Below are 23,706 nucleotides of genomic sequence, written 5' to 3'. Positions count from 1 at the left end.
TATGAAAGGCAAAACACCTGAGGAGACTAAATAGGAGCTTGATAAACATTACGGTGACCCTGCACCTTTGATTAGTGCAGTTTGTAAGCGGTTTCAAAATTTTCAGAGTGGCCATATGGGCATAAGTGATGCTGAACTTTCTGAACGCCCTGTGCAGGTTACGACTCCAGATATCATTGATAAAATGCAAGATATTGTGCTTGACATTGGTAGTGGTGCAGGCATCTCTAATGAACGGGTACACAATATTTTGCATAAACGTCTGGACATGAGAAAGCTATCCGCAAGGTAGGTTCCGCGAATGCTCACGTTTGACCAAAACGGAATAGTGTGAAGTGCTGCAAGGATGGTTTGCAGCTGTTCAGGAAGAATCCGCAGGACTTAAAGCGTCGTTTAGTCACTGTGGATGAAACATGCATACAGTACTATACTCCTGAGACCAAACAACTATCTAAACAATGGATTGCCAAGGGAGAATCTGCACCAAAAAATTTGAAGACTATTCCTTCGGCTGGAAAGATATGGCGACTGTCTTTTGGGATTCGCAAGAGGTAATCCTCGTCGACAATCTGCAAACGGGTAAAGCTGTTACGGGTGCATATTATTCATCGTTACTGGACCGTTTGAAATCCGAGTTGCAGGAAAAACGCCGTCAATTGGACGGCAAAAAAGTCTTTTTCCATCACGACAATGCACCAGTACACAGTTGTAGTCGCAAAATTAATGGAAGTAGGATTCCAGCCCGTTTCACATCCCCCCTGTTCTCCAAATTTGGCTCCTCCGGACTACTATTTGTTCCCCAATTTGAAGAAATGGCTGGTGGGCAGCAACTAATAGCTATTTTGCAGACTTGGACAATTCCTATTATGCGGAAGGGATCCAAAAATTAGAACAGCGTTGGACGAAGTATATAAACGTAAAAAGAGACTATGTCGAAAAATAAAAAAGGTTTATCCCAAACACGTAAATAGTTTTTATTTTTGCACAGACTTTACAAGCGCCAGTCGTACTGTTATCAGATTTTGAAAAACGCCTATTCGGAATGATGTAGGCTTTGTTTCTCTGATGTCTGTTTTAATGTTTTTATTTTTATGATGATTTTATCGGTTTCCATGTTTTATGAGCTTCTTCCAAATGTTTTAGGCTACATGTGTTGCCAGTATAATGTTCTGGAAAAACATCAGGGTTACATTGTCTTACCATTCTGTCTGCACGTGAAGATTTGGCGATAGAGGCCGACGGTTTGTTGTTAATAGGATGCTTTATTCGCTGGTTTTAGAAATGCCTATAGTGCCGGTGGTGCAAGAATTTACATCATATGTAATAGTTTTATGCCTCACAGCAATAAACTTGTGCAGATGTTATTGTTTTGGTGCCGCACTGACCTCGAAATAAAATAAATTGTTTTTCTTGGCACTTGACACTCCAAGTTTCTCGCTCGCTGCCTTCTCAAGCTTGTTTTGATAGCTTGAAACGTTCACAAAATAAGGGGTATGTTATGCGATTCTCCCTACACATGTAAACTAAATATCAGATGACGCGGGAGTACAGGAGCACTGTGGTGATGTGTATAGTGAAGACGCAACACAAGAAAATAAGAAATATCTGCAGAGGATTGGAGCTTCGTGCAACGGTTATTAGCTGATCCTCAACAAAAACCAAATGCATTAAATATAAACGTGTAGAAAGACCAGTGATTTCTTCAATACGTGTTTGCCGATATGTCACTGGAAACAGTGTCTATCCTTCTAGGTCCAGAGCTACCGCAAGAGCGATGAGCATTTAAAACTAGCAAAGAAGTGTTGGACTGAGTTTAACTGGAAAAGTCGGAAAGAAATGTGTTTCATTCACGAAAGAAGAAGAGAACAAAATGCTGTCTGATTACTGTTCTACAACGTGGGACTCTCATAAGGTAAAGTTAAAAGATCAGACAGAGAATTTCGTAAGAAGGCCAGCTCAATTCATCACATATTTGTGGAGTAAGCGCGAAGGCGTTGAATAGTTTCTCGTCGGAGTTCAGTGTCACATGCTACAAGAGTGGTGTTATGCACTATGCAGAACTCACAGTTAAATTTCTGAGAACGAACATTCCAGTAAGAATCATGAAACATAGTACATTCTCCTCCACACATTTCACGAAATAACTACAGTGTGAGGAAAAGACCAGAGAAATTCGATCTCACGAGGATACTTATAGGAAAGAGTTTTCCTTTAAAAATTATCAGTATTTATTGTGCACTATAAATGCAATGCAAAAGTAGGTAATAGTCCATGACTCACATTACGAGCATTTTACAAAACATAATCGGAATAAAACTAAGACGGTTTTATACATACATGTTTAAAATAATGATATTCTGATGAATTAATATCTGAAGGAACAAACAGGTTGTTAATCAGATTTTTCATGGTCACAGGTAGCCAAATCGGCGATATGAAAACAACGGTTAAATGACAAATCTCAGAAACAATACTCACAAGGGGTCGTGTATGAAGTATATGTACTGCAAGATGAAACCATGAAACATTATTATGAAGATAGTCTCAATCAACACTTCTTAGAGTGTAATTCAGAAAAGACCTGAAAAAGAAATGAGTGAGTATGTGATCCTACCCTTCAAAAGGAACAACAGAATTTCTCAGCCCTACATAAATACAACATTTACTACGTAACAGGGATGCGAATGAAACAAAGGTAGTAACACTTAACGAGAAATATGCAAAAGAACACATAGCACTCATTCATAATTCACATAATTGTAGCGTGCTATACTATGTTTTAAGAGGACTCCAAAACAGTTATGTGGTGTGCAGGACCTTAAAGTGCGGATAAACTCAGCAGACTGATAAGGACACTATAATGGAGCAGATAAGCAGGTAGAATGTACTAACGTTTACTACATCACGGTGATTCACCTAGGATCGTTAGAGAGAATTTAGAAATAAACAGCAACGCTGGATTAAAATAAGAAGTATCAAATGAAAGGACCGTAGTGTTGTACGAGACATTATTACATCTAAATTAACAGTAGCAAAGAAAATTAAAATTCCGTGAGTTCTAAACAGAAAAATTCGTTTCTTTGTAATTCTATAGCAATAGAAAGTTGAATCTACGTAATGTTACACATAAATTGGTGAGAGGGCTCGAAGAAATAACAAGCAACTAATAAAAGTAACATTAAGGTATCAATGTAACCGTTAAGTAGCGTGTATGCAGAATTAAGGATAACAGTAAACATAAGTAAACATAAAAAAAGAGAATACATTTTCACCAGTAAGTAAGTACGATTTAAATGAGAAATTTTATCTGCTCATTAGAAAATTTGAATAAATGAGACAATTATGGATGAGTGCAGATCAGAATTAATAGCCACGAAGTTTTGAAAGGAAATGGGTTTAAAGTTTCTACACTCCTGGAAATGGAAAAAAGAACACATTGACACCGGTGTGTCAGACCCACCATACTTGCTCCAGACACTGCGAGAGGGCTGTACAAGCAATGATCACACGCACGGCACAGCGGACTCACCAGGAACCGCGGTGTTGGCCGTCGAATGGCGCTAGCTGCGCAGCATTTGTGCACCGCCGCCGTCAGTGTCAGCCAGTTTGCCGTGGCATACGGAGCTCCATCGCAGTCTTTAACACTGGTAGCATGCCGCGACAGCGTGGACGTGAACCGTATGTGCAGTTGACGGACTTTGAGCGAGGGCGTATAGTGGGCATGCGGGAGGCCGGGTGGACGTACCGCCGAATTGCTCAACACGTGGAGCGTGAGGTCTCCACAGTACATCGATGTTGTCGCCAGTGGTCGGCGGAAGGTGCACGTGCCGTCGGCCTGGGACCGGACCGCAGCGACGCACGGATGCACGCCAAGACCGTAGGATCCTACGCAGTGCCGTAGGGGACCACACCGCCACCTCCCAGCAAATTAGGGACACTGTTGCTCCTGGGGTATCAGCGAGGACCACTCGCAACCGTCTCCACGAAGCTGGGCTACGGTCCCGCACACCGTTAGGCCGTCTTCCGCTCACGCCCCAACATCGTGCAGCCCGCCTGCAGTGGTGTCGCTACAGGCGTGAATGGAGGGACGAATGGAGACGTGTCGTCTTCAGCGATGAGAGTCGCTTCTGCCTTGGTGCCAATGATGGTCGTATGCGTGTTTGGCGCCGTGCAGGTGAGCGCCACAATCAGGACTGCATACGACGGAGGCACACAGGGCCAACACCCGGCATCATGGTGTGGGGAGCGATCTCCTACACTGGCCGTACACCTCTGGTGATCGTCGAGGGGACACTGAATAGTGCACGGTACATCCAAACCGTCATCGAACCCATCGTTCTACCATTCCTAGACCGGCAAGGGAACTTGCTGTTCCAACAGGACAATGCACGTCCGCATGTATCCCGTGCCACCCAACGTGCTCTAGAAGGTGTAAGTCAACTACACTGGCCAGCAAGATCTCCGGATCTGTCCCCCATTGAGCATGTTTGGGACTGGATGAAGCGTCGTCTCACGCGGTCTGCACGTCCAGCACGAACTCTGGTCCAACTGAGGCGCCAGGTGGAAATGGCATGGCAAGCCGTTCCACAGGACTACATCCAGCATCTTTACGATCGTCTCCATGGAACACTAGCAGCCTGCATTGCTGCGAAAGGTGGATATACACTGTACTAGTGCCGACATTGTGCTTGCTCTGTTGCCTGTGTCTATGTGCCTGTGGTTCTGTCAGTGTGATCATGTGATGTATGTGACCCCAGGAATGTGTCAATAAAGTTTCCCCTTCCTGGGACAATGAATTCACGGTGTTCTTATTTCAATTTCCAGGAGTTTATTTAGGATAGTGAGGTTCAACACGTCAGAAAATAGGAGATGGTTAACAAATAACATTATGTAATCAAGTTACCTTTATAAGGAAATGATGTAAAATTTAGATCGAAGAAAAAGTTCCTTAGATAACTCAATTTCCGACTGGAATTCAAATACTTGAAATTTTCAGGTTTCCATATTGCCAGCGTAGGACATAATGAGATGTATATTAATTACATGATTCCTTCGTGGTATAGCTACTCGTTGCGTAAAATATTTATGTAATCGTATTTCAAAATCGAAGGCTCGTGTTTGTTCATTTGGAACTGCCAACGTAAATGTCAAGGAAAGTATGTTATCGCAGCTCCGCATGTGGCATATTGGTTTTCGCATGGGAACGAAAGGTAATTCACGATCTGGCTGACGCTGTCTGAGTAATGTCGTTTGTAGTGAATGGTTATAGCGATGAAGATAGCAATGGACTGAATACGGAGCGAAACTGGGCCGTTAGCGCGGGACCTGCACTAAATTTTACTTCGCAGCCAGTGTCTCCGTCGTGTGTGTAAAATATATGTTGGCGGGAAATCCAGCTTTCCTAGCAGTGGTGCAATTGCATTAGCACAATTGGATATAGCGAGCTCCGGCAAATCAGTTATTCGCTTACAAATTACAGGAAAACCAATTTTCTTGTTACTCCAAAACAGAAGTTGTAATCGTCGATTGACTTGTTATTGGTGACAGTACGTCATCTCCACAATGCTACTGTACTGCATGGCTTAGCTGATAGAAACATACCAAATGTGTCATAGTAATTCATGGTGGCGAAGCAGTTGACAACAAGCAATTTGTTGCAAATTCACTATCCTAAACTTGTTTACCTTCCGCTATTCAAACAGCTTTTTGTATGCCGTAATTATTCGAGTGAGTATTATTTATGATATTATTACTTCCTCCGAAATTTCAAAAGGAAAATTTCCAACCATCATCACAAAGGGATGGAGACTGACTGTAAGAACATTCTTGTTTATATCATGAAAAGAAGATCTACGTGCGATACTAAGTTTTATTTTGACGGGCACCGCTGTGGTTCTATGACACGAAATCTAGAAAGGTCAGGCAGTTAAAACAATAATAATAATAAAAACGTCTTGTCGCCTCTGATGCTGCTTCCTTAAACTTCACGGAATATTTTTATTCTGTTTTTGCTAGCTTCTTAGAGAAGACGTAGAGTTTCTATCAAAGAAGTCATTCACAAACAATGTCTGGAGAGGAGTATCCAACAGAAAAATAGAAATAAGAAGCAATTATGTGTAGAACGCATGTCTGAAAAATGAAAAAAACATTTCTATCCATAGCCTATACCTTAAGAGCAGAAAGATACATGATTTCACCTGAAACCTATTACTAGCAAAAACCTTATTTCTTCTATTTAAGTAGTTGGAAATTTAAGGTAAATCGATTTCATAGCTACCTATTAGGTTTCGTCCTATTTCCCCCTGTTTCGGTAACACACGGTGGCAATTATAAACAAAATGTAGTCCAGTTAAATAAGTCGTACCAGACACAAGGGATAGGGTGCTAGACTGCCAATAGTAAGGTCATTAACTGATGGATGGCAATGGAGACGTCTGCCAGAAATTATATTTTTCCCAAAGACTAGGAATACCACCTTAGGTAGACATCGTGGTCGTCATGTAAACGAAATTAATTTTATTATATTTTTTGCGTTTGAGACGAGACTGTGAAGTGCAGTAGAGATATTTAGATTATCGTCCGTTCCCTCGAAAATTACGTAATGTAACGAAATTTCGTATACATAAGGTGATTATAAAAGTGTTCCATATTTTTAAAGAAGACAGTACTGGTCAATATCAGAAAAAAGTCCTTTGTATATACGTTGACAACGAATACTTGTTGACACATTGGAAATTTCACTTCTGTCGAGTACAGCAAAAATTCTGGTGTAGGTTCTTTGCTGTTAATGCCCACTTCTCGTTTCTTCGCCTTTTTTTCTGTAGGTATGCTCTGACTGTGATGCTATTGTTAGACTTTGCATTTGACTGCGTACCACATCAGCCATGCCATACGTACCGTTTTGATATCCTTTTGACCCAAGAAATAGATATTTGGAGGAGAATGAATAGCTTATTAAGGTTTAACCGCCGGTGTTAATTGAACGGCACTTGTCACGCACGCCGAACAACATCATAAATTCCTTATTCCATCTTAAAAAAAGTGTGCAACAGATTCTTTTTGCAACTTACAGACATGAAATCATTCGAAAAAGGTACAAGAGGGAACAAAAAATGCTGATCAGTTCCCATCTCGAATAGGAGGAGCTGGTGTTTCAACAAGTTACGAGTTCACCTCTCCACAAGCAATTACTATATCCACAAGCTGATGAACTGGCGCAGTATTTGAAACTCTAATGTTTCCCATAGCACCCCTTTATCTACAGAGTAATAATACACACACACACACACACACACACACACACACACATGTGTTATTGTGTTGTGCTCTTCAGTCCGAAGGCTAGTTTGATGCAGGTCTCTGTGCTTCTCTGTCCCAAGCCTCTTCATCTTCGAATAGCTACTGCGCCTACATCTTTCTCAGCCTGTTTACCTTATTGGCCTCTTGGTTTCCCTGGAAGAGTTTGCGCTCCACACTTCACTCCGATCGTCCCTGATGTTCCACAACGTGTCCTATCAACCGATACCTTCTCCAAGTGATGTTTTTGCCATGACTTTCTATTCTTGGCAGTTCTGTTCAGTATCTCGTCATTACGTACGTGATCTATCATTTACTCTTCAGCATTCTTCTATAGCACCAAAATCTTCTATTCCTTTCTTCTCTAAACTGTTTATATTCCATGTTTCACTTCCATACGTGGCTACACTTCATACAAATACCTCCAGAAATATTTCCTGAAACTTAAGTTTATATTCGATGTTCAATTTTTTTTTGCCATCAGTCTACTGACTGGTTTGATGTGGCCCGCCACGAATTCCTTTCCTGTGCTAACCTCTTCATCTCAGAGTAGCACTTGCAACCTACGTCCTCAATTATTTGCTTGATGTATTCCAATCTCTGTCTTCCTCTACAGTTTTTGTCCTCTGCAGCTCCCTCTAGTATCATGGAAGTCATTCCCTCATGTCTTAGCAGATGTCCTATCATCCTGTCCCAGCTCCTTATCAGTGTTTTCCACATATTTCTTTCCTCTCCAATTCTGCGTAGAACCTCCTCATTCCTTACCTTATCAGGCCACCTAATTTTCAACATTCGTCTATAGCACCACATCTCAAATCCTCCGATTCTCTTCTGTTCCGGTTTTCCCACAGTCCATGTTTCACTACCATACGATGCTGTACTCCAGACGTACATCCTCAGAAATTTCATCCTCAAATTAAGGCCGGTATTTGATATTAGTAGACTTCTCTTGGCCAGAAATGGCTTTTTTGCCATAGCGTGTCTGCTTTTGATGTCCTCCTTGCTCCGTCCGTCATTGGTTATTTTACTGCCTCGGTAGCAGAATTCCTTAACTTCATTGACTTCGTGACCATCAATCCTGATGTTAAGTTTCTCGCTGTTCTCATTTCTACCACTTCTCATTACCTTCATCTTTCTCCGATTTACTCTCAAACCATACTGTGTACTCATTAGACTTCATTCCGTTCAGCAGATCATTTAATTCTTCTTCACTTTCACGCAGTATAGCAATGTCATCAGCGAATCGTATCATTGATATCCTTTCACCTTGTATTTTAATTCCACTCCTGAACCTTTCTTTTATTTCCATAATTGATTTCTCGATGTACAGATTGAAGAGTAAGGGCGAAAGGCTACAGCCTTGTCTTACACCCTTCTTAATACGAGCACTTCGTTCTTGATCGTCTACTCCTATTATTCCCTCTTGGTTGTTGTACATATTGTATATGACCCGTCTCTCCCTTTAGCTTACCACTACTTTTTTCAAAATGTCGAACAGCTTGCACCAATTTATATTGTCGAACGCTTTTTCCAAGTCGACAAACCCTATGAAAGTGTCTTGATTTTTCTTGAGCCTTGCTTCCATTATTAGCCGTAACGTCAGAATTGCCTCTCTCGTGCCTTTACTTTTCCTAAAGCCAAACTGATGGCACCTAGCGCATTCTCAATTTTCTTTTCCATTCTTCTGTATATTATTCTTGTAAGCAGTTTCGATGCATGAGCTGTTAAGCTGATTGTGCGATAATTTTCGCACTTGTCAGCTCTTGCCGTCTTCGGAATTGTGTGGATGATGCTTTTCCGAAAGTCAGATGGTATGTCGCCAGACCCATATATTCTACACACCAACGTGAATAGTCGTTTTGTTGCCACTTCCCCCAATGATTTTCGAAATTCTGATGTAATGTTATCTATCCCTACTGACTTATTTGACCGTAAGTCCTCCAAAGCTCTTTTAAATTCCGATTCTAAGATTAGATCCCCTATCTCTTCTAAATCGACTCCTGTTTCTTCTTCTATCACATGAGACAAATATTCACTCTCATAGAGGCTTTCAATGTATTATTTCCACCTATCTGCTCTCTCCTCAGCATTTAACAAATTTATCGTCTTCAAAAACGCTTTTCTTGCTATTGCCAGCCTGCATTTAATATTCTCTGTAATTCGGTGGTCATCAGTTATTTTGATGCCCGAATCGCAGAACTCACCTACTACTTTAAGTGTCTCGTTTTTTAATCTGATTCCATCAGCATCACCTGATTTAATTCGACAACATTCCATTATCGTTGATTTGCTTTCGTTGATTTTCATCTTACATCCTCCTTTCGAGACACTCCAGTCTGTACAGTCTGGTCAACCACTCTTGCAAGTCCTTTACTGTCTCTGACAGAATTACAGTATCATCAGCTAACCTGAAAGTTTTATTTATTCTCCATCAACATTAATTCCTACCCCAAATTTTTCTTTGGTTACCTTTACTGCTAATTCACTGTGCAGACTGAATGAAATTGGGGATAGGCTACCACCCTGCCTCACTCCATTCTCAACCATTTCTTCCATTTCATTTATAGGTTATAAATAGCCTTTCGCTCCATGTATTTTACCCCTGCTATCTTCAGCATTGCGAAGAATTCCAGTCAGCATTGTTAAAAGTTTGGTTTAAATCTGTAATTGCTTGAAATATAAGCTTACCTTTCCATAACTTATCTTCTAAGAGATATCGTATGGTCACTATTAATTTGGAGATTAAAGGGACTACTCTATAAACTTAATCGTTTCAGTCTGGACAGTATTGTCTCGTGTGTTCCTTTATTTCCCCGGAATCCAAACTGATCTTCCCCGAGGTCGCATGCTACTAGTTTTTCCAGGCTTCTGTATAGAATTTGTGTTAGTATTTTTGATCCATGACTTATGAAACTGGTAGTTCGATAATATTCACACCTGCCAGCACCTGCTTTCCTCGGAATCTGAATTATTATGTTCATCTTGAAGTCTGAGGGTATTTCCCTTGTCTCATTCGTCTTGCACATCAGATTGCTGGCTCTCCATAGGCTGTAATTCTGACGAAATATCGTCTACTCCAGGGGCCTTGTATCCAGTTAGGTCTTCCTATCCTCTGTCAAATTGCTTTCCCAGTTTAATATCTCCCATCCCATTGTCATCTACGTCCTCTTCAATTCCTATAATATTGCAGTCCTTTTCAAATGTCTATATATTGTTCTCCAGCACACCTCCGTTGTACAGACCCTCTATACTTCTTCCACCATTTAGATTATCCTTCTTTGCTCAGGAACTGTTTTCCATCTATGCTATTGTATTTATACAGCTTCTTCTCTTTTCTCCTTGGGTCTCTTTAATTTTCCTGCACGTGGTATCTATCTTTCGCATAGCGATATATGCTTCTAAGTCCTTACATCTGGCCTCTAGCCATTCCTGTTTAGCCATTCTCCACTTCCTATCAATCTCGTTTCTCAGACTTTTATATTACCTTCGCTTGCTTTATGTGCTACATTTTTATATGTTCTCCTTTCATTAAGTAAATTCACTACCTTCCGTGCTATACAAGGATTTCTGCTAGTCCTTATCCTTTTACCTATTTGATCCTCTACTACCATGACTACTGCATTTTTCACAACTACCAATTCGTCTTCTACTGCAATCTTTTAACCTGTTATCGCCAATCGTTGCCTAATGCTCCCTCTGCAACTCTCAACAATCTCTGGTTATTTCAATTTATCCAGGTCCCATTTCCTTCATTTAATATCTTTTTGCAATTGCTTCAGTTTTAATGTACAGTTCATGACCAATAATTTGAGGTTAGAGTACACATTTGCCGCTGGAAGTATCTTGCTACTTAAGAACTGGTTTAGGAATATCTTTCTTAGCATTACACAGTCCATCTGAAAGGTTCCAGTGTTTGCCGTTCTCTTTCAACTGTACAACTTTCTTTCATGGATCATAAACCAAGTGTTAGCAATGATTTAATTATGCTCTGTGCAAAATTTTAACACGTGGCTTTCTCTTTCATTCCTTTCTCCCAGTCCATATTTAAACATTCATGGTGGTCTGTTTGTTCTATATCGTGTCTCCCTACCAATTTCGCACAACGACGCTCTGAGCGTGTTTTTTAGGGAATTAACTAGTTTGAACCAGGGACATGTTGCTGGTAAGGAGAAGCCAGACCACACATGACATGTAGAATTCAGAAGAGTTCAGTGAGACTAGCGATGATACAACCAAATACTTAATGATCTCTGCGTCAGCTCCGCTGCACTCCCTGTAAAAGAATCTTAATACTAACTAAATTTAGTGGAAGGGGTTCAAGGCTTTCCTATTTTTAGTTAGGTGGTAAAATAACGTCGAAACAGCAGTTACGTTTACCATTGGAAATTTTATTCTACTCACAAAATATTGTTTATAAATTGCACTATTGATAAAAGGAAATGTTTCAATACAGGATGGTAAAAACCAACTGCGTTCAACAAAAATGTGAACGAATATTCCCTGAATGGGTTTCCAAATTCTACAATGGATCGAAGGATGACCTATGCCATATCACATCTATAATCTAGGTTTAAATTAAGTTTCACAAAAGAGAAAACTATCAAAATGGTCTACAGTGACCCTCAATTATCTTTAATTATTTATCTAACTTGTCGTAAATTACAGTGGCTGATGTGGCTTCTCAATAACTATATAACAGAAAAATCATCGCGTTTCAGATTTTTACTTCAAGTGGCAAATGTGAACACCATGAGCTTTAATTGACGATCGACACTAGTATTACGCAAAAAGAGGGTGTAACAGATGAGACTTCTGCAGTTCTGAGAGAAGCCTTATGCACTCAAAAATTCGGCATCGCGTGCGTTCATTACTTTGTCGGTGTTTAAGCAGCGTCAGGGCAGCGGCAGGCACCACAGCTCCGCCCACCTCGCCATCTCGGAAACAACTCTCTCCTAACTTCTCCTTACTACAATTTACCGAAGTTGGTTTAAAAAAACTATCTGGCTGTGTTTTCATCTGACCAATCAGGGTCTCGATATTAACCTTAAGCTCCGCCTACAAAAATTCTGTCTATCCAATGAGAAACGTTATACTTTTCGTGGTGGGGCAATGTTTTTAAAGTTTGCAATGTAACAGAGACGCGAAAAAGTCTCACGCTAAAACCTGCAACTGATGTGGTCCTTTTAGCGTTATCGTAAGATCTATACTGTTCTTCTGGAGGGCTCTAGCTTTTAACATGGGCTGGGGGGTGGTCCTTAACGTAACAGAGACGCGAAAAAGTCTCACGCTAAAACGTGCGGGTGGTAGTGTTAGCGGTAGGCTGGCGACGTGGGTGTCCAGTCCCTCCCTTATCGTAGGGCCTTCTAGCTTAACACGGTCCTCGTTTCTCCCCTCGGAACTGCGTCTGTCTCATGGTGGGAAGGTATGACATGCATTTAGGCATTCTGGTGTTAGTCTGTGGTATTCCATTTGCTCACTCGTTACTCGTATTACTTTGGTTAATTTAATGTCACGATTTATTCGGAGCTATGTGACATACTACTGGATTTGCTTAACATGTCAGGGTTTTCATGGAAGGTGTTGGATTTGTGACACCTTACACATATTCACCTATTATTTTTCTTCTCTTCCTTTTCCCACTATCAAATTCCAGCAGCACGTCAGAATTAAGTTTTCGTCTTCTTTACTTATCTGAATAATTTATTTTATCTCATCATACATTTATTTAATCTTCCCATCATTTGCAGAACTAGTTGGCGTACAGACTTGTTGTACTGTGGTGGGTGTGAGCTTCGTGTCTATCTTGACTACGATAATGCGTTCAGTATGTTGTTCACAGTAGTTGACCCGCATTCCTATTTTCTTATTCATTATTCTACGTAGTCTGGCAATATCACCATGTGATTTTGTATATAAACCCCTGTATTCACCTGACCAGATGTCCTGTTCCTCGTGGAACCAAACTTGACTAATTACCACTACACCTAACTTTCACTTATCCATTCCCCTTTTTAAATTTTTTAACCTGCCTGCTGTATTAACTGATCTAACTTTCCCCGCTCCGATCAGTAGAACATCGACTTTGTTTCTCCTGATGATGACATCCTCCTCAGTAAGTCCGAATGGGGCTCTACCTAGAGGAGAGCTGGGTGACTTCTGGAAAAATTACAACTGTTGTTTGCCCTTGCTTTCAGCCGTTCACACTGTCAGCACAGCAAGGCCTCTTTGGTTTATTTTACTAGGTCATCCAGAGTGTTGCTCCTGCAACTACTGAAAAGGCTGCTGCGCTTGATGAGGAAACACATAACACATTTGTCTGATCATCAACAGAAACCCCCCCCCCCCTCCCCTTTGTGGTTGCACCTACGGTATGGTAATCAGTATCGCTGACGCACGCAAGCATCCCAACCGACTGCAAGGTTCACTGTTGACAGTAGCTTCGACACCTGAGAGCGGAACATGGAGAGCAGCGTCCTAAGAAGACGCGCAGAGGGATTGATTTGCATGTTGTGAGTGGAACCGCTGACTGGTGACGTCCGTAACGTCACCAGTAGGAACACGATGACCCCTTTAAGTAGAGTTGCTCGCGGCGGTGGCGTCCTGTTTAAATTATGCGTATACTGCAGATATGTGTACGGCGCGTAGCACGCCGAGTGCGGTCAAAGTAGACACCGTCGATACCGAAATTCACTAATCGTTTCGAGCCACTGAACTGACCACGGCTGGTTCCTGACTCTTCCTGAAGCTAAACGATTTTCTCGTGTCCCCCGATTCTGACATCTTCAAGCAGACTAACCTGGTTAAGGAAATTCCCATGAATACATAATTTTCTCATTAACCTTTGTACATACAACTAGCGCGCTTCAATTATCTGTGTACTGGACCGGGAACCGAACTCAGGACCTTGGACTTCCCCAGAAAAGTGCTTTAAGTGCTGAGTTTGATTCACGACCCAGCAAACAATTGTAATCTGCCAGGAAGTTTCGTATCAGCGCACACTACACTGCAAAGTGAAACTTTCATTCTGGAAACAATCCTCCGGGCTGTGGCTAAGCCATGTCTCCGCAATATCCTTTATGTTAGATTTCTAGTCTCGCTACCTATACGGGAGAACTTCTGCGAAGTTTGGTGGGTAAGAGATACAGTTGGGGCGGAAGAAGAACTCTGAAGAGGGGTCCTGAGTCGTGCTCGGGTAGCTCAGTTGGTAAAGCACTTACCCGTGAAAAGCAAAAGTCCTGAGCTCAAGTCCCGGTCCGGCATATACATCTGTCTGGTCGTTAACACTTCTTAATAATTCAATTTATGCCTCAGAGTGTTTGAAACACCAACTGCGTATTCCAACACACTTTTGCAGTCGCTAGTGCAAGGTTTTTCCGACAGACTGAAGGGATTCCTTCGATATCGCCGCGCATATTGCAACAATAAAAGTTCTTGAATCGTGTTGAATCGTCGGAACTTATACATAGAAATAATATTTGGCTTGTCCCTAGAGGAAAACGTTCAGTGTCATCAAATCAGGGAAACTTGCCGGCCAACGGATAACACTTTCATTCAGTTATTCAGTTACAGGAAAGAGCTGGGTAAGCGCTTTCCTAGCCACTGATAATACTGAGCGGTGCACCCAAACTGCTGGTATCACGTGCGTCTACATATTTCGAGTGGTCCTGCCTCTATAAAAGCCAATAGTAGTTCCGTAAGAAATTTTGCGTATCTTTTACCCATTATGGTTTCTTCGATGACGTAAGGACAAAACACACAGTCTCCAATAACCTTGGCGTCAAACCTTTGTGCACCACTGCCGCTGATCTTCAGCCCCTCTCAGGCAGTGCATATTGACAGAGACCCAGTAACGTTTATATCTTACATTCAGTTTTCCTCGATTTGGAAAAGTAATTTAACCTGTATAGGGAATTTTTTGAAGAGAAGCCTTATTGTCCTGATGTCGCGTCAGAACCGAAAAACAGAATCCCATGCGTCTTCTACAATTCCGCTGGTTAATCTCCTGCTGAAGTGAGACTTGGTACGAAGGAACACTGGGCATGAAATGCGAACCACGCTGGCCTGACTTACTCCAAGGAATTCGCAATATCTGTGGAGCTAACGTGTGGCATAATACCGCTGCCAGAACACCCGTTTCGTTTCTCTGCTTGTTATACGTTTGCTCCTTGCTCTCTTCGTAAAATTCCAGTGCACTTCCATCTTGTACACTCACTGAACTGTCATCCTTGTCGGACTCCGTCTGCGTATATAACCCAGCTGTTCTCTTAGGACATTCCCTCTGCCTTCTACGTAAATGAGTAGCATATCGAGTTTCTTTTGTGCCTTCCTTTTTTCAGACTAACCAGCACAATACACATGTGCCCTCCTCAGCCCTCATGTACCACGTATGTTGCAACTCTTTTTTTGTAACTCTGAAAATTAATTAATCTTAGGTTTATGCATCTGAAGCAAGCAATTTACAGCAGTGTTAGCGTTGCTACGAGAAATGAAAGTAATTTCAGCTTCTGTTTAATATTTTAAACCCGAATATCTATAGAATATTCTGTAATATGCTAATATACACTACGCTATAGAGTGAGTGATTGTTTATATCCTCATAACAATAAGGCGATGGAATTTTTTCGATGCACCACTGGGTCTTTCTTTGGCAACGACCTGTATTTTAACATTCACAAGAGAGAGACAAGAGTGTGAAGAGGGTGATGGAGATGAGGAGGAATGTAGGAATGTGATGACAAAGACGATGCATTTCCTATGAAGAACTGTCTGAGAACAACGAAGCCCGTGCCATGACGGACAGCAATGAATTCCCACGTCACGCGCCTACCCAGAAACGTCGTTTCAGATGTAAATTGCCCGTATGTAAGGTGTCATATTTGCGAAGCCCACCGAATCTATAATGTATCATTGCTTCACAGAAAAAGAGGAATTTATGAAATCTTCTCGGGCTTCCATCCGGGTAGCTGCGTCGAAAATCCGCGACGTTCCGATTAGTGTCATCGTCATCATCTTTTGGCGAAACCCGAGAAGATTTCATCAGCAGTATACACGAAGAAAGCCTGCATTCACAAAAAAGGAACTGCTTATCTCAATTCACTAAGAAAATAGGAGAACTATCAGAATGGATATTATACATAGGGACTTATAAAAATAAGTTACACGTTACAAGTGAAGTACGCGGGACATTATAATAAGTTGTGGGCAAAATGTCTAACTTGCAAACATTCACCGTGAATTTCTGGGAGTATTTGGACCAAATAAAATGTCGCGTCCAGACGTAGTGATATGGTAACAACATTTTAAACATTTAATCAACCCTCCACAGACGTGGGTGACGCTGATGGAGAAGTAAGGTCATCGAGATCGCCATCATAAGCTACAGACAATAATGTCCAGGCAATCTAGGAACAGATTCGCAGTAACAGTAGATTTTCAGGCACTTCGTTCAGCGGCCCCGAATGACACAATGACCAAGGAGTGGATTTATACCGTCTAGAAGTGAAAGAGTGGTAGAGACTTTGTCACTATGTTGAACAATACTGTAATTTGTGAGCGCCCCTTTGAAGTGTAGTCTAGCGTTGAGTAATAGTTACTTGGCTTACCGTGATAACGTGTAACTAACTTCTTAAAGTTCTCTCCAACGAAAAGTGTCTTATTCTTTTTTTCGGATACAATAACAAAATTACAGTTTGAGGTGCTTACTTAAATACACTACTGGAAACGGAAAAAAGAACACATTGACACCGGTGTGTCAGACCCACCATACTTGCTCCAGACACTGCGAGAGGGCTGTACAAGCAATGATCACACGCACGACACAGCGGACACAACAGGAACCGCGGTTTGGCCGTCGAATGGCGCTAGCTGCGCAGCATTTGTGCACCGCCGACGTCAGTGTCAGCAAGTTTACCGTGGCATACGGAGCTCCATCGCAGTCTTTAACATTGGTAGCATGCCGCGACAGCGTGGACGTGAACCGTATGTGCAGCTGACGGACTTTGAGCGAGGGCGTATAGTAGGCATGCGGGAGGCCGGGTGGACGTACCGCCGAATTGCTCAACACGTGGGGCGTGAGGTCTCCACAGTACATCGATGTTGTCGCCAGTTGTCGGCGGAAGGTGCACGTGCCCGTCGACCTGGGACCGGACCGCAGCGACGCACGGATGCACGCCAAGACCGTAGGATCTTACGCAGTGCCGTAGGGGACCGCACCGCCACTTCCCAGCAAATTAGAGACACTGTTGCTCCTGGGGTATCGGCGAGGACCATTCGCAACCGTCTCCATGAAGCTGGGCTACGGTCCCGCACAACGTTAGGCAGTCTTCCGCTCACCACCCAACATCGTGCAGCCCGCCTCCAGTGGTGTCGCGACAGGCGTGAATGCAGGGACGAATGGAGACGTGTCGTCTTCAACGATGAGAGTCGCTTCTGCCTTGGTGCCAATTATGGTCGTATGCGTGTTTGGCGCCGTGCAGGTGAGCGCCACAATCAGGACTGCATACGACCGAGGCACACAGGGCCAACACCCGGCATCATGGTGTGGGGAGCAATCTCCTGCACTGGCCGTACACCTCTGGTGATCGTCGAGGGGACACTGAATAGTGGACGGTACATCCAAACCGTCATCGAACCCATCGTTCTACCATTCCTAGACCGGCAAGGGAACTTGCTGTTCCAACAGGACAATGCACGTCCGCATGTATCCAGTGCCACCCAACGTGCTCTAGAAGGTGTAAGTCAACTACCCTGGCCAGCAAGATCTCCGGATCTGTCCCCCATTGAGCATGTTTGGGACTGGATGAAGCGTCGTCTCACGCGGTCTGCACGTCCAGCACGAACGCTGGTCCAACTGAGGCGCCAGGTGGAAATGGCATGGCAAGCCGTTCCACAGGACTACATCCAGCATCTCTACGATCGTCTCCATGGGAGAATAGCAGCCTGCATTGCTGCGAAAGGTGGATATACACTGTACTAGTGCCGACATTGTGCATGCTCTGTTGCCTGTGTCTATGTGCCTGTGGTTCTGTCAGTGTGATCATGTGATGTATCTGACCCCAGGAATGTGTCAATAAAGTTTCCCCTTCCTGGGACAATGAATTCACGGTGTTCTTATTTCAATTTCCAGGAGTATATTTTCGGTTATGTATTTGAGTGTAGAAATGTGCAATAAGTAACTGCTTCGATTGGGTATCGACACTAGGAGTAGGCTCCTGCTGACGTGAATTGCGGTGTGCGGCGGAGGGTACTTTGCATACCACTGCCACTTCCCTATTTTCTTGTTCTTGTCGCGAATGGCTAGCAAGATGAATGATTGTTGGTAAGCCTCTGTGTGGGTTTGGATCTCTCTAATCTTATCCTCATGGACTTTTATCGCAATGTAGGCAGAAGGAAGCAATGTGTTGGATGACATTTCTAGGAACGTATTCTTGGTATGCCAACTTTAACGGGCACTAGAGTATTAAAGAAACTAAAGAATGAGAAAAATCAAATCAAAAACTAGACTCCATAACAATAGGTTGGTATGTGCCTAAGGGAGGCTTTTCCTACCTAGATACATGTATCTACTTCCTTCTGGGTCTTGTGGAGCTACAGAGCTTGGTTTCACAGGATAATTGATTTTGGTACACATACTGATGCCTACAGAGGAGACTTTTAGCCTCCAGAAATGTCACATGCTCGAGCATAAAATGAGTTAGGAATAGAGTGTAGTACCACATTTATAAAAACACCCCAAAAATTGATTCAGAGAGTTTCAAAGAATAAGAATATAAACAGAATGTGGTTATAACTCGCTCCTAGAGATCCAAGCGGATAAGTAGTCCACTTCCCTATACGATACACCAACGATTTGGGTCTTAAAAACAAAACTGAAAAAACGTATTTTCGTGAGCTCCCGCACTTCGTCTAAGTTTATAGCGTGCATCTCATGAATGAAAAAGTGTCATATCTGGTTCTACAGTCTAAAAATATTACGGCGGAGATCTTTCATCTCTGTGTACTGTTCTTGAGGATTCGATCTCAGATAAACAGTTGTGACAAACAAGATTATAATGATGACTGCTGCTAGTTACTTTCCCAGTAATGTAAGTTGTGCTCATAGATTTCTGTCTAACTTCATACTCGGAAATCGCTACATATTCGGAAAAAGTTATTTCTGACAAGAAAAAAATATAAAGGTCACTGTCCGTTGTTTCAGTCACAGCAATTTAATCTCCAGCAATCTCATATTTCTTTTTTAAACACACAGAAATCACGAAATCATTACTGAGGAGGTAAGTAAAAACGAAAATTGCAGAAAAATCTTAACTTACACGAATAACAATGTCTCAGAACGTGTTGCATATATGTAGAGGGTAAAAAAATTGTACGCATCCGTGCGCCAACCCGTGTCCTTTCATATCGCAGATCTTAGAAGCTTACTGAATAGGCTATTTGGATAAAGAACTGAAAATGACGTCACTACCGAGACTAAACTACTACACCGATCGCTATGAACGATTCGGAATAGGGCCCCTGGAACGTTACGACGTCAGCCAATAGTAAGCCGACTGCGAAGACACCACGATTGGAGCGACATCTATACCAAGACAATAAAAACTCCGCGCCGCCTAGCCGCGGCCGGAGTAGGTGAAGAGCCGCCATACAAACGCGGCGGCGCTCGGCCTGCAATCACTGATAGTGGCGACACGCGGGTCCGACGTATACTAACGGACCGCGGCCGATTTAAAGGCTACCACCTAGCAAGTGTGGTGTCTGGCGGTGACACCACATTCCTCCCCCGCAAATCAGCGTACGGTTGTGGAATAAGGCTTCCGCCCGCCGTGGGGAGGACCGCATGTTGACGTACGCGACGAGGTGGGGAGCCTAAGAACAGGCGAGGCTGTGCCACCCGCACCCTGCCATTCGGACCGCGGGGAGCTATGAAACGCCTGATAACCTGCTCCAGGGTGCACGCCAACATGCGGTGTATGCGCCCGTAGAGAGACAGGGGGGGCCGAAGGGTCGACCTCCATCGGGCCGGGGCACCCGACGGGTGAAGACGACATATGGTCCAGAGCGGGCAAGAGCTCCATGTCGGAGGACAAATGGTCACGGGAAGCGATCGGCGGCGCGTGACCCAGGGAGGCGCCCGGCGGTTGCAGCGACGCGTCCACTGCGTGCGTCGCCGGGGGAGAACAGGTGGCAGTGGCGGCGGCGGCGGCGCGTCGCCATGGGGCAAAATGGAAGGCAGCGTCGGTAACACCTGGGGCTGAGGCGAGCCAGTAGATGGGTCCCCAGGGCGCTGACCCGACGACACCGTCAATGAAAGCAGACGGCGAACGGCAGACCCCGTGCGTCGACAGAGGCGCAGCTGATTGAGATGCCGACGCACCTCACCAGAGGCCCCCAAAACCTGATACATAGCGCTGCCGAGGCAGCGAAGAATGCGCCCTTCGAGCCAACGCCGTGAACCTCGATAGTGGCGATAGTAGACAACGTCGCCTGGAGCAAAAGCAGGTGTCTGCCGGTGCACAGGAAACCTGATGCCGCGGATGTAACAAAGATATCAAGGTTCGATGAGGGCGACCGTGGAGAAACTCAGCCGGCGACCGACCATTGCGGGGCTGAGAGCGATACGAGGACTGAAAGAGCAATAACGCGTCCTCCCGAGAATGCGACTCTTTTAACTTCAACATCTGTGACTTGAATGTCATGACCAGTCGTTCAGCGGCACCGTTTGACTGTGGCGAAAACGGCGCGGACGTCAGATGTTGAATACCATTGGCCTTGCAGAACGACTGAAATGCTGCGGACATGAATTGTGGGCCATTGTCGGAAACAATAGTCTGTGGAAGACCTTCAATGCAAAAGATAGCAGATAACGCTTGGATGGTGGAAGAGGACGTCGTGGAAGTCATCCGGACAACAAAAGGAAAATTACTGAATGAATCTACCACAACCAACCATCGAGCATTCCAGAATGGACCAGCAACATCGATGTGTAAGCGTTGCCAAGGGGAGGTGGCTTTTGGCCATGCAAAGAATTTCCACGGTGGTGCTGATTGTTGTTCGGCACACATCATGCAAGAAGAGCACATATTCGTAATCGCGGCATCGATTCCGAACCAAGTACAGTGCTGACGAGCAAGTTGTTTCGTTCTCACTATACCCCAATGTCCTTGGTGGGGAAGCTGTACGACAGAGGACTGTAACGAACGTGGCACCACGACCCTGGACTGATCATTATCAGAACGCAACAGCAAAACACCACGTCGTACAAAAAGTCTCTCCTGGTGAGCAAAAAATCGGTAAACCAACGGATCCCCGACCCGTGACTTTGACAAGGGCCATTGCGTAGCAACAAAACGCAGAACGGGAGCAAGGACAGGGTCGGCAGCTGTGGCTGTAGCTACACAACGAAAAGCAATCGGAAACGATTCGACCACGTTATCGGTTTCTGCATTAATGAACATGCAAGCAAGTTCGGAGGAATCGAATGCCCTATCCTCAGCAACAGGCAAGCGGGACAACGCATTGGCGTTTCCGTGGTTAGCAGTGGACCTATACAAGACATCGTAGCGGTACTGCGAGAGAAAAATAGACCAGCGAATGAATTTCTGCGCTGTTCGTGGAGGTACAGGCTTGGTCGGATGAAAAAGCGATGTCAAAAGTTTGTGGCCTGTGATTATGGTAAAGTGACGACCATACAAGAAATCATGAAACTTAGTAACACCAAATACGAGAGCCAATGCTTCTTTCTCGATCTGTGAATAATTTCTTTGAGCAGACGATAGCAATTTGGACGCAAAGATAAAAGAGCGATCGTGCGATCCATCTTTGTGCGCAAGCACAGCACCGATCCCGAAATCCGATGCATCCACCATCAACAAAAGGGTCTTCTGGGGATCGAATGGCGTAAGGCACGTATTGGAAAGCAACGCCGATTTCAACTGGCGAAAGGCGCATTCGCATTCTGTCGTCGAGACGAACGGAACACCCTTACGGCGTAACCGATGAAGCGGAGCTGAAATGGAAGAGGCATGCGGAATATAGCGATGGTAGTAATTTATTTTTCCCAGCACACTCTGGAGCTGCTTCAAATTCTGCGGCGACGGTAAGTCTTGTATGGCACGAAGGTGCGTGGGACTGGGATGTATGCCTTGGGCATTGAGTACATGTCGCAAGTATGGCAAGTCCCGAGCAAAAAACACACATTTGTCCTTGCGCAAGCGGAGACCATTTTGTCGCAAGACCTGAAATAATGGTCTGAGATTGGCCAAATGTTCTTCTTCCGTCTTTCCGGAGATCACAATATCGTCCAGACAATTTGCTTCAGTAGGGACCGACGCACAAACAGTTTGCAGATATTGCTGAAACAATGCAGGGGCGGATGCACACCCGAATGGCAGTCGTTTCAATTGATGCAACCCTAGATGAGTGTTAACCACCAAAACGCGCTGGGATTCTTCGTCCACCGGTATTTGCAAGTACGCATCTGCTAGGTCCAACTTCGAAAAATATTTACCCGGGCACAGTTTGTCAAAAAGATCTTCCGGGCGGGGTAAAGGAAAAGTTGCAATCACTAGTTGTGGATTCACTGTCGCCTTGAAGTCCACACAAAGTCTCAACTTTCCGGAAGGTTTTGGCAAAATTACTAAGGGTGATGCCCAGACAGAAGCCTGCACACGTTCAATTACACCTTGTGATTGCAAATCGTGTAATGTTTTTGCGACCGCATCACACAATGCGTGGGGAACATTGCACGCTCTGAAAAATTTCGGTTGCGCGTTTACTTTCAGTTCCAAATGTGCTTTATAGTTCTTACCACAACAGAGGCCCGGTGCAAAAATGTCTGCAAATTCTTCACATAGACGAGAAACAATGTCTGAAGGCACAGTCTGGTTCACTGATAGGACCTGATTTACTATAGACAAGTTAAACAACTGAAATAAATCGAAACCAAACACGTTCACTGCAGAAGAAGAACGAAGGACGTAAAATGACACAAGTTTTGTTTGTCCTTTGTATGTTGCAAGAAGGCTGCACTGTCCTAACACAGGGATCTTTTGTCCTGAATAGCTACGTAATTTAACATTTGCGGCGCGCAGCGGAGGTGTGCCCAACAGTTTGTAAGTGTCTTCATTGATCAGTGAAACTGCATCTCCTGTATCGAGCTGGAATGGTACCACTTTGCCGTTAATGTCCAAGTCGACAAAAAGTTTATTGTCCTGCTGAAGACAAGAACGACTGTCTCGTGCAACGTGAACTGACACTGGTACATAATCACTTGCGACTTGACGGGAGTTCCGGCGATGTCGACGCACACTATTTTTGGGACGAACACAGTCACTGTTAGAGAGAGTGGCACTGGGCGGAGTGGAATGAACTACATGAATTTCCGTGGGCGAAGTTTAGCGAGCCTGAGTATCC

Source organism: Schistocerca gregaria, chromosome 5 (assembly GCF_023897955.1).
Source record: "Schistocerca gregaria isolate iqSchGreg1 chromosome 5, iqSchGreg1.2, whole genome shotgun sequence".
Taxonomy (NCBI): Eukaryota; Metazoa; Arthropoda; class Insecta; order Orthoptera; family Acrididae; genus Schistocerca; species Schistocerca gregaria.
The sequence above is the reverse complement of the archived record's forward strand: the minus strand, read 5'-3'. Positions refer to the sequence as shown.